Raw genomic sequence first — 12429 nt, forward strand, 5'->3', positions numbered from 1 at the left:
TTTGTGCCCACTGCTGGTCACAGGCCTCTCTTCGCGTACGCCAACCTCCTCTGTTCTGTGACTCTCTCATCCATGTACAGTACAACCTGCGGCTTTCATTATATCGTCCGCCCATCTCATCGCGGGTCGTCGAACATATATATATATAGAATATATATAGTTTTATCAATTGTGTGTTATATATAACTAGCGATTGGCTCCCAACGAGTCACCCGTGAGCCTACCTCGTCAGCTGTTCTTTATCGCTTGTTAGTCTTAGAGCTAGTGATCTTTTTATCCAGCGAATTTTTTAAAAATCTGAAAAGTTCTTCTCGGTGATAAATCTTAGTTCTGTACAACATTAAAATAAATCTCCTTTTACTTTTAAGTACTGACTTCTTCCTCGATGTAAAAAATTTGTTTATGTCGGGATATAGCGATGATAACCTTTTTTTTAACCTGTTCCGTCCCACTGCTGGGTAAAGGTCTCCTGTTATGTTCGAAATAACAATTAATTGTGTATAAATAAAACACGCTAAGTAGCTGTTGTCAGTGTTGTGTATTGGCGGCAAAAAACAAAGTGAAGTAATGTCACATGTCACATTGCCACAGACTATACACATTTTATCTATTAATAAAGTGAGCAAGTACTAGGCCAATATATAACATATCTCCTCCCCAAGTATAAGACGTGACAAAACAGTACCCATTTTTGATATATGTTAAATATTTAACAATCTAACTAAATACTCACTACACAACAAGAAATGAATAATTAACTTCCATATAATCATTAACATCTCTATTGACTATTTACTAGTTATAATATATAATCAACACTTGAAGAGGTACTAGGTCTCTGATAGGGAATCTTGGGCTGTGTGGATAATTTATTTCGAATTTTTCCTGCATTGGATGAAGGTTCTGCAGCGAAAGGCTGTGCAGTAAAAGGGATGCCTAGCATCTCAGCCCACTGGTCTGCATCAGGGATCTCAATAATGCTTTCACTTTCAACATCCATTGCCTCTGTCTCTCCGTATGTCGTCTCTGTACTTTCCATATTACTTTCATTATTATCTTCAGGCTTTCTCAAAGATATAACTTGATCCATATGCCGATCAATCACTCCTCCATCACTATCTCTCCTAATTTGATAACTTGAAGGTCCACTTTTACCAATAACAACTCCTGGTGACCATCTTGGGCCTTCATTTCTAAAATTCCTGTACATAATCTTCCGTCCCACATTAGTTTCTCTATGTTTCTGTTTGCTATTATTCTCTATTTGGTAATCCCTTTTCTTAGCTATTATATTTTCAGGATGTATGGTATCAAGAATAGTACGCAAACGTCTCCTCATCAAAAGCTCTGCCGGAGTTCTATTTGTCGAAGTGCAAGGTGTCACTCGTAATCCCAATAATAAATTCGGTATTTTAATATCCCATGTAGTAGGCTCTAATTTTTTTAACTTGTCTTTGACGGTCTGTACCATTCTTTCCGCCAGTCCATTAGTTGCTGGATGGTATGGAGCAGTTGTAATATGACGAATATTGTTAGCTCTTAGAAAATCTTCCATCTCTGCAGATACAAAAGATGTGCCATTGTCAGAAACTAATACTTCACATAGTCCATGGGTGGCAAATGTTAATCTTAAATGTCGAATTACTGTAGCAGAAGTTGTATTATTTACCATAAATATTTCTGGCCATCGAGAATATGCATCTACGAGAATCAAAAAATATTTATTTTGGAAGGGTCCAGCAAAGTCAATATGCACTCTTGACCATGGCCGCACTGGTGTTATCCATTCATGTGTAGATTTAGGGGGCATATGACGATGTTCTAGACAGGTCTTACAACCACTCACTAATGATTCAATGTCATCATTGAGACGTGGCCACCACACATAACTTCTGGCCAAAGATTTGGTTTGGACGATTCCACTGTGTGTCTTATGTAAAATTTGCAATGTTGTTTGACGTAGAGATTCAGGAATCACTACACGACAGCCCAAAAGTATACAGTCTTCTTGTACTGACAATTCTGCACGTTTCAGCCAATAAGGATGTAGGTCCGATCTACCTTCTTTGGCTGGCCAGCCCCTCTGTATATAATAAATCACCTGGAGCAATGTTGCATCCAACTTAGTTGCCTTGGCAATGTCTTCAGGTTGGAATGGAAAATCCTTGGGTGTTTCTGCCATCAGCAAAACGTCACACAACTGGGTTTCTGGCTCTTCTGGAACGGGTCTGGGCCAACGACTCAAACTATCCGCATTACCAATCTGTGGGCCTGGTTTATAAGTTATATCATAGTCATGCATAGACAAAGCAATGGCAATCCTTGTTAATCTTGGTGATATCATATTAGACATTGGTTTTTTTGGGTCAAATATGCCCAACAAAGGTTTATGATCAGTAATTATACAAAAATTCCTGCCCACAAGGTAGTTATGGAATTTAGTTATGCCGAACATGATAGAGGTGGCTTCCTTATCAAGTTGTGAGTACCGCCGTTCATGCACATGTAATGTTCTCGACGCCATGGCTATAGGTCGCTCCTGATCATCTTCAAATTTGTGTGACAAAACTGCTCCAACTCCATACTCAGAACTGTCACATGTGAGAATCAAAGGTTTGTTTAAATCATAATGTACTAGTGTCAAATCGAAAGTAATTTGATTTTTTGCAGTATCAAATGCAGATTGTTGCTCTGTTGTCCATTTCCATGGGTTATTAGAGTCTAAAAGCCGGTGTAGTGGCTCCAGTAATGTGGCCTTGTTTCGGATGAATCTTTCATAAAAATTGTACAGCCCTAAGAATGCTTGCAATTCTTGTTTATTTTTAGGCGCTGGTGTATTTACAATAGATTCAACTTTACTTTTTGCTGGGTGTATGCCTTCAGCATCTATAACAAAACCTAAGAATTCTACTTTCTCTTTTGCAAACTTGCATTTATTTTTATTAAGACGCAGGCCAGCCTTTTCTATTCGATCTAACACAATGTCTAATCTATTTAACATTTCTAGCACAGTACGCCCACATATAATTATGTCATCGATCAGTATTGCTACTCCGGGTATCCCTGCCAATAGAGAAGTCATCAAACGTTGAAATATGCCTGGACAAGCCTTAACTCCAAATGCCAATCGATGTACAGTATATAAACCTTTGCATGTATTCAGTGTTAACAACTTTGCAGTGCTCTCATCTACCGTCACTTGTGTGTACGCCCTGTCTAAGTCTAATGTTGTAAAAATTTTACCTCCTGCTATTGTGGCAAATACTTCATTGGCTGTAGGCATGGGATAGGTATCAGACTCCGTTGCCTCATTGACAGTACTACGATAGTCTCCACATAATCTGATTTCACCAGACTTTTTTATGATAGGTACAACAGGTGTTGCCCAGTTAGCAAATGATGTTGGTCTCAATACTCCTTCATTTTCTAATCTATCTATTTCTTTTTCTACTCTTTCTTTAATAGCAAATGGCACTGGACGCGCTTTGAGAAACTTTGGAGTTGCTCCTGGCTTCAGATGTATAGTCACTGGATGTCCACGATAAGTACCAAGACCCTCTTTGAAAACTGCTTTATACTTGTCAAATAAATTTTCTATTGTATCATCCTCGTGCGATACAAAATTAACATTCATAGTAATGTTCAATGGTTCGAACCAATTACGCCCCAGTAAATTGGGTCCACAACCCTTGGCAATGACAACTGAGAGATCTTGTTTATGTTCTTTGTATGTTACAGGTAATGTTGCCTGTCCAACAATTTTGACTGGTGTCTCTGTCCAAGTATGTAGTGACAGCGAAACAGGTCTGAGGATGGTGTGTGGCAAAGACTTACAAATTGTGGACCAAGACTTTTCATTTAATATGGAGAAACTAGCCCCTGTGTCCACTTGCATACGGACAGATGTATTGCCAATTAACACTGTTATTTCATAGGGTGGCACTCGCTTTAAACCTTGTATGCAATAAATTCCATTTAAATTATCTGCAAATCCTTCTGAAGTGAAGTTAACTTGTTTTGGTGCATTCTTCTTTTTGCTGATACAAATCTTTTCAATGTGTCCCTTTTTCTTGCAAAAATGACAGACAGCATTTAAGAATCGGCATTCTCCTGGATGTTTATCACCACAGCGATAACAAAAACGAGTGTTCAGTTTAGAGTTGACCACATTAATGTCCATTGGCTCAACAACGGACGAAGTCGCCGACGAAGACGACGCTCCAAGCTCAGTCATTGAAGCAGTCTGGATCATGCGTACATCTCGTCCCGCACTTTCAGCCGCAAACATAGCATCCACTACGTCGTGATAGCGTAAATTGTCCCATTTTAATAGATCATATTGAAGCTTTTGGTCACACATTCCACACACAAGTCTATCTCGTAACGTACGCTCTAAGTCCGAAAAGTTACAATATGCACTAAGCTTTCTTAGCTCAGCGACATAATCGGCAACTTTCTCGCCACGTTTTTGGTCACGTTTGTAAAACTGAAATGACATGGATATTTCATTTGGTTTAGGGCTATAGTGTCTAGTAAGAATTGTTTCCACTTCATTAAAAGTTACATTATTCGCCGTCCGCGGGGTGATAAGCGCCAGCAAAGTCTCAAACACACGAGCACCACACACCGTAAAGAAATTAGCACGCTTAACACTATCCAGAATGACGCCATTAGCCTCAAAACAAAACTTTAGTCTATTTATGTAAACGTCCCAATTGTCCACTTGAGGGTTGAATTCCTCGAATTTTATTGCCTTTGTATTCTCCATTACTAATTTTTAGACTCGTCGCCACTGTTATGTTCGAAATAACAATTAATTGTGTATAAATAAAACACGCTAAGTAGCTGTTGTCAGTGTTGTGTATTGGCGGCAAAAAACAAAGTGAAGTAATGTCACATGTCACATTGCCACAGACTATACACATTTTATCTATTAATAAAGTGAGCAAGTACTAGGCCAATATATAACATCTCCCTAAAGTCTTCCAATCCGCTTTATTTGATGCCAAATCCAACCAATCCTTCTGAAATTATTTTTATTGATATACTCAGACAAACATTTGGCAAATTTAGTTACTTTTATTTATTCCATTTTGTTTTGTGGGATGATAATTTGCATACCCGTGGACGGTGAAACATGTAGGATTAAGCTTTTCTTTTAACACCACATTGTAAAAAAAATGTAAACTCGTGTTTTTGCAAATAAATAATCTTTGTATTTTGTCTTTAAAGCTATGATAAACTAAAACAAAATATTTTATTTAGACGATGTAATAGGCAACATTATTTGTAATGTGAATTACTAACATTAGATGATCATTTATGTGTAATGTTGAAATTGCAAATTTTAAACATTGGTGATGGTTCAATTTAATCTTACCCAGCTCATGATCAAGCTCCCGGACTACGGGATTTAATTTTGCGCGACATTATTCACTGTTCTCGCGAGTTTTTGTGCCGAAGGCAGGGTTCGCAAAGAGTTTGTGATAGATGTCTGATCCATTTTTCATCAGTTCCCGAAATTCTTACAAATAGGTCTTTGAATAGCCGCGTCATGTGTTTGTAGACGTTTAGTTAGACAAAGTAGACGTTTTGGTTTGCATATTAAATATGTGTGACTTTGATTTCTCTTTGCATGTATTCAGACCTTCTCATACACTTTTTCATGGAAATTTTTAAATTATTTAATGTTGCTAATAATTACAAACTACCGGCATTTCGGAACGATCTCTGCTGAGAAGAAATGCTGAAAGAAACTCCTTGAAACAATGTTGCTTCCTATCACTTCTTCTTCTACAGCCCATTGTCATCCAATGCTGAATTTAGGCCTGTAGCAATTGACGTCAATTGTCTTCGATAAATGGTCACTTAACTTATACAGTCTGTCAACGAAAATGTCGAGAATGTCGTCGATAAATCTACGGTCAAACAAAAAAGGAGATCGATCAAGAATCGAATGCAAATCGGCTCGACCGATGTTGACAATCGTTAAAACTTTGTTAATTGCCCTCGAAGACCTTAAGATCCCTCTAGTTGATTAAGTTTAGACAAAAGGCGGCAATCTATTTTCATCAATTTCAAGTACGTTGCTAGAAGAATTAATTCGGTATGCGCTTTCCTTAATAAGCTAAAACGTGAAATTTGTTACAGACATAAGGATTATTCTATCCTATCAGATCCTGTAATGGTAGATGTAAAAATGTGTGAAATAAATAAATAATACTTTATCGCGGTAAAAGTAGCATAAGTTTTAAATAACATAACGATAACAATTCTTTTTGCGCTATGAAACATATTTTATGTCCTTCTCCATACTCCTAATTGTGCAGAATTAAGAAGATGCTTTGAGTCAATCTCATGCTCCGCTTTGACATGAAAGTAAGACAAACGAACGAGCACATTAGCATTTATATTATTATGTCTGATTGATGTTAGTGTGAGAGGTAACCCTAAGTTTTGCTCGAGCGCCAGATTTCATAAATTAATCAACCGCAAAGCTGCTCTAAGAAATAGTACTTCATTCTTGCGCCTTATCACTTCACTTTCTGTCTGACTGATTCCTTTCCGTAACTTTATAGACGTATGATTAGATACGTCCCGCTGAGTCAGCTCCGACGGAGGGGGAGAACGGAGGGTATTGCTGGCTGTCACAAACAGTGCTTTTTCGTTTGGGCATTCTTTTGTTTTTGGTAAATGTTTTGGTTTGATAGTCGCGATATAACGTACATTCTCTGAGGGATTCCAAGTCTGGTTGTTGGTAGAAAATAATAGCATTTCATGTAAAATCTCAGACGAATCTATTAAAATGTTAAAGTTTATTTTTTACTCTGATCGTGGACCAGCATTTACTGGTTCACCGTCAAGAAGCATAAAAATTTTAAGCATAAAACAAGTTAGCATATTGTAATTACTACTAATTATAATTTCGCATAATACTAATAAGCACAAAAGTTTTTAGCATACAATTTTTAGCATAAATGCAATAAGCATATTCATGTAAGGTCATTATAAAGCGGCTTACGGGTGGCCCAAGGGCCACCCCCGCCGCACCTAAACCTACACATATTATGCTAAAACCAAATTCGGTCTAATTAATATTATGCTAAATAAATTATGCCAATTTCATTATGCCAATCCATTTTAGGACAAAACACATTATGCCAATGAAAGGGATCCCGCATTCACTATGTCTGCCTAGTCTAGTTCAAAAGTGGATTTTAATAAGTCTTTCTTATTTAAAATCCACTTTTGAAGTAGTCGTAGTTTTTATTTTGTGAAAAATTTTCGAAAAATCGTGCATGCGTAGGTGAATGTATTTGAGGATACACGGGTAGAATATAACATGGAATAACACATAGTGTACTTTTATCCCGAAATTCCCACGGGAGCGAAGCCCCGGGGCGCAGCTAGTCCAAAATAGAAAAGCTCTTACGGTTCTTATGGACACAAACTGTCTGTATTTGAATTATAGTCTAGCGAAATATATTTACATGCAATCCCAAGAAAATCCCCCAACTTTCCGATAAACATCCCAATTTATTCCTTTCGAACAGGCCATAAGTCAAACGCATGACACGGACGGACACACAGACACATTAGATGTGTATAGGGAGCGGTCATCTTAGGAATATGTTGCAAGTATTTCGGTTAGACTGATTTACGTGAAACCGTGTAGCTGTGATGTATGGTCCGCAGAGATTAGCACAGAGCAGCTAAAGACAGAGCCTTCGAAAAATTAGAATAACTTATGTTGTATGGAGAAGGCGATGGCAAACCACTCCATTTATAGTGCCAAGAAAGTTGTTATGTGTGTTTCATTCCACGTAATGACCCAACGTAATTCCCTCAGCCATGAGGAAATACGACTATGAAAATGTTGTAAAACCAAATTCAAATTATTTTGAAAATTAGATTATGTGTAGCCAGTTGCACCTGTTAACTTTTACGTTAATTTTAACCTGCGCACAACAAAGAAAAGTCCGCCATTTTATCTAATCGGCGTCGCCATCGCACGTTAAAGTTAACCTCTTATAATATATGTGAGAAGTGAAAGTTGCGTCATTATTTCAAAATAACTTATTAATAAAGTTTTCTAGGCTTTATGCATGTATTCTAGGCTTTATGCATGTATCACCTGTATATTGCGTACAAAACAAGTATTATAGACAAACACATATTAAATGAATTGCATTATTATCTGCGTTAACGTAATTCTTCAAATCAATAAATGGTTGGGTATTATCCTATTTATTTTCTTCACAATGAAGCCGTTGTCTTATCGTAAATATTTTTATTGACACGTCACGAATTTGACTTTTTAAAATACTCTGCTGTCTGCCTATCATCAAGCAACCCGCTCACCTAATATGTTATAAAAATAATTTTTAATAGCCGATAACTCTGCGTATACTTACTCTGTGGCCCGTGCATCAGCAGGTGGGGTGCGATTTGTAAAAGCAACAGCGTTGAGCCATATAAAGAACTGCATTGGGAATACGTAATTCGTGTATTTATTTTGCAGATTGAATCGCTTGTGGCGCCGCCAATTGAAACAAATGTAAACGGTGTTTTGCTTATTTGTGGTTCTGCTCTACTATCTTTGGTTGTACAGTTTTGTTAGTTAGAAAAGTGTTTAGTTACAGAGACATCCAGAGGAAGAGTCTATGGGAAATCGGAAATGTGTGACCACACATCGGCTGTACAAATTCAAAACCTAGTAAGTGTCATGAGATAAAATTTACAGGAGAGACAAAAAACGAGTTGGTTACTTTGAAGTCTTGCCACTCCGAAACTATAAAGGGTATAAAGACGAGAGTCAGATCAAAAAATGCGTTATATCCTCGGCTAGATACCGTGTATGTTAAATAAAGCGTAAATGTTATGGAACAAATTTTATGGCACTTACTAATAAATAAATTGTATCTTCATTTTGAAATAACAGGCTTCACAATTTCTAGACCTAGCAAGTGCACTTACTATATTAATAAATTTGTTGAATAAATTTATCTCAGGGACAAATGTCCTTAATAAATGTTATAAGTACGTGATTATATTAACCATTGTATTTAGAACAATATGTATATAAATTGTCATACATTTATTGAGGTCACGTGTCGTTACACAACACAAGACTTTGTAAAATATCTGAGAATTGTTGAGAAATCGTGAAAATTGTTGAGTAGGCATTTGATCGAAAAAAATATGCAGACCATTATCATTAACTTTTACGGAACGATTCAAATGTAGCGCATTTCAATTTAGGAACCAAAAATGAATGGCATTCATACTAAATGTTAAGTCGATGGTACGAATTTGCGATGCAGTTCAGTTTAGGTCATTAACTGGATCGCATTAAGAGATGATGGTAAGCTTGAAGAGGGAAAGGGAAGCCAAGAAGGGCATTCATAGATGAAAGAGAAAACAAGACAAAAGTCGTCTCGTATAGGTAACAGAGGAGAATGGAAAATGCTCCATCGACAAGAGCCTCGTTCGTAAGTTTATTGAAGAAAATAAACAAATTGAAATGACAATGTCCGAAACATAGATAAAGATATATTTAAGAAACTGTTGTTGATATCTAAGTCGGAATATTTACACGTGAGTGACCAGTTTCAATTATAATAAGCTACACTATTGTTTTTTCATTCGGTTTCTTGTATAATATGATGCTAGTGATTTTTTGCGTGAAATAAAAATGAATGAAAAGATTGATTTAATATTGATATGATAATAACTTGCGTAATAACTTAGGACAGAAGGTCCCTTAAGTAGGGACTAAATAAATTAATCGACTTGGTAACATGGATATCACATTTTTTTACGGTAGTAACACTGAGCTGCGAGACTCGGGTTTTTACAGCGTGTTTTTGATGGCATCTCAATTCTTTTTGTAGTTATAAGTCGAATTTGTATGGAAAATAGTGTTTTCATATTTCAACATATTTTCCTATGGGAATGTTGTTCAATTTCATGGGCTGAACACACCCTTTCCATTATATACAGGTACAATGATTCATTAACTGCAAATGTAAACCTTTGTAATTTCCTATATTTATATGGGATTACAAAGTTATTAATGTAGTTGATGTATCTAGAAAACTGGACAAAATTTTTAGGTTTTCCCTTGATTTAGACACTAAACACTAATTGTATTCTAAATTTGAAGCTCCTATGTCCGCTAGAAGTGCCTTAGACTTTTGACGAAGTCAGTGAGTAAGTGAGTGAGTGACAAAACCAAGAAACTTTAACAAGTTAACATTCTTTTACCACTGGTTCAAATTGAATGAAATTCGAAATTTATAGTAATAAATAAATAAATAAATAATAAATAGGGACAAATCACACAGATTGAGCTAGCCCCAAAGTAAGTTCGAAACTTGTGTTATGGGATACTAACTCAACGATACTATATTCTATAACATATACATATATAGATAAACATCCAAGACCCAGGTCAATCTGAAAAAGATCATTTTTCATGTTGACCTGACCGGGATTTGAACCCGGGACCTCCACTGTAGCAGTCCGGCATGATGACCATTAAGCCACGGAGGTCGTCAAATATAGTGTTTATACAATACCCGATTAATTACTGAAAATGCAGGCTTCCTGTTTTATCCAAACCGAAGTTTTTGGGGTACGAAATTGGCGTGAATTACTTTGAGAAAAGGATGCCGTGATGAGGATGAGGTCGGGCCTATTTTTTGCTCGATTAGCACTGCACTGCCGTGCCACCAGAAAAAAATTACCAAATCAAGATTCCGCTTTAATTTGCATTTACATCTTGATTTCAAAAAATAAGAGTTTGAATTAAAATACTGCCTCAGGCATTGTTTTGAACTTACAAGATTAGTGACAGACAGACAAAAGTGGGTGAAATTAAAGAGTATTTAAAAAAAATATGTATTTGTAAAAATCTAAATTAAAAAAAAAATGAGAGCTTACAAGATTTGTTCACGGACAGACAAATGCAGGTGAAACTAAGTAAAAGTAGGTGAAACTAAAGAGTATTTTAAAAAAATATGTATTTGTAAAAATCTAAATTAAAAAAAAATTAGAGCTTACAAGATTTGTTCACGGACAGACAAATGCAGGTGAAACTAAATAAAAGCTAGTGATTCACGGTATTTTAAAACCGCTATCCTTCCTGTAGTGTACTTACATTCAGCTTTAAAGTATGCAGCTGCAAGACACATGGCCTGTTCTCGCTACAGCGCGGATTTCTGAACTATGTGCTAAATCAGTGGTTCCCAAACTCTCATCCTTGTGTGTTCTCTAAGCCCGCGCGAGGTCTCCATAGAAAACTTTTAAATCCATATTATAAATGCGAAAGTCTGCTTGTTTCGCTTTCACAGTTAAGCTGCTGGACCGATTTTAAAGAAATTTGGTATGCATGTAGTTAAAGACACCTGTTCGAACATAGGCCATTTTTTTTTTCAACAAATCAACCCCTAAAGTCATTTAGGGGTATTTATTCTAGTCATATAATGGGGGGTGAAAGTTTGTATGAAAAACATGTCTGTTTTGATGTAAAGTTTGGGAAGCACTGTCCTGAGTTATTTCACAAGAACAATGTTTTAAGTTATTACTTAGACTTGCAGTGCGGTGACTAAGTGCAGTCCACGGTTTTATGCAATTTTCCACAGTTTTTACAGTGTAAGGCGATAATTTTCTCTGCCTGGATATAATAATAGTTGCCGCCTCAGCTTTTAGTTGCTGAAATAACTGATTTGATACTTTGTCTCTAGTCTTATCTATCTCTATCATCTTTTCGGAACTGAGACGCTGCAAAAGTAGGGGTCGGTGTAAAAAATCTTTACAATTTACAACTTTTTTTTTTTAAAATAACTTATTCAGTAAATTTCCATAAATACACACATTAACATTATCGAACCGCGAAAACCTGTCAGGGTTTATCTGTGTTTGGTGAGTCGCTATTATAATAATAACTTTAATAACTTTATTCACCAAAAAAGTACAATACCTTACAGAATCATTTTAGGATGTAGATTTACAATTTATAAGTTAGTTGGACTGTGGTCTCTGCACTAAGCGATACTTGTATCGCAGCGTCCAGAAAATATCTCGTCTATTACATTTAGAAATAAAATATGTTTTCAAATTTAATTTAAACTTTTTGAAATTGTTGTTGTATAACTCCTGTAGTTCTAAAGGAAGTTTATTGAGATAATTGGGTATCATATAGTTAGGTATTCTTGTCTCATACAAATTATTAAATTTAGGAAGATTATATTTATTTAAATAACAAAGTGTTCTTATGTAGGTAGGTCTTTTTTTCTCTACTAAACAATATTTTTTGACATGATTCAGTTAGAATTGAACACGAATATGGTATTTAATTTTATTCTAAACACTCATAATTTTACAATACTTAATTCTCATCCTTATCTAGCTTTTTAAAATATTATT

General features: G+C 36.0%; 1 protein-coding gene across 7 annotated transcripts in view; it reads left to right on the forward strand.

Moving 5' to 3' along the window:
- The window catches only part of LOC128674221 (uncharacterized protein), a 334397-nt gene that overhangs the window by 96376 nt on the left and 225592 nt on the right, over positions 1-12429 (forward strand). The gene's annotated exons all lie outside the window — the stretch shown is intronic.

The sequence above is a fragment of the Plodia interpunctella genome, chromosome 12 (genome assembly GCF_027563975.2).
Source record: "Plodia interpunctella isolate USDA-ARS_2022_Savannah chromosome 12, ilPloInte3.2, whole genome shotgun sequence".
Classification (NCBI taxonomy): Eukaryota; Metazoa; Arthropoda; class Insecta; order Lepidoptera; family Pyralidae; genus Plodia; species Plodia interpunctella.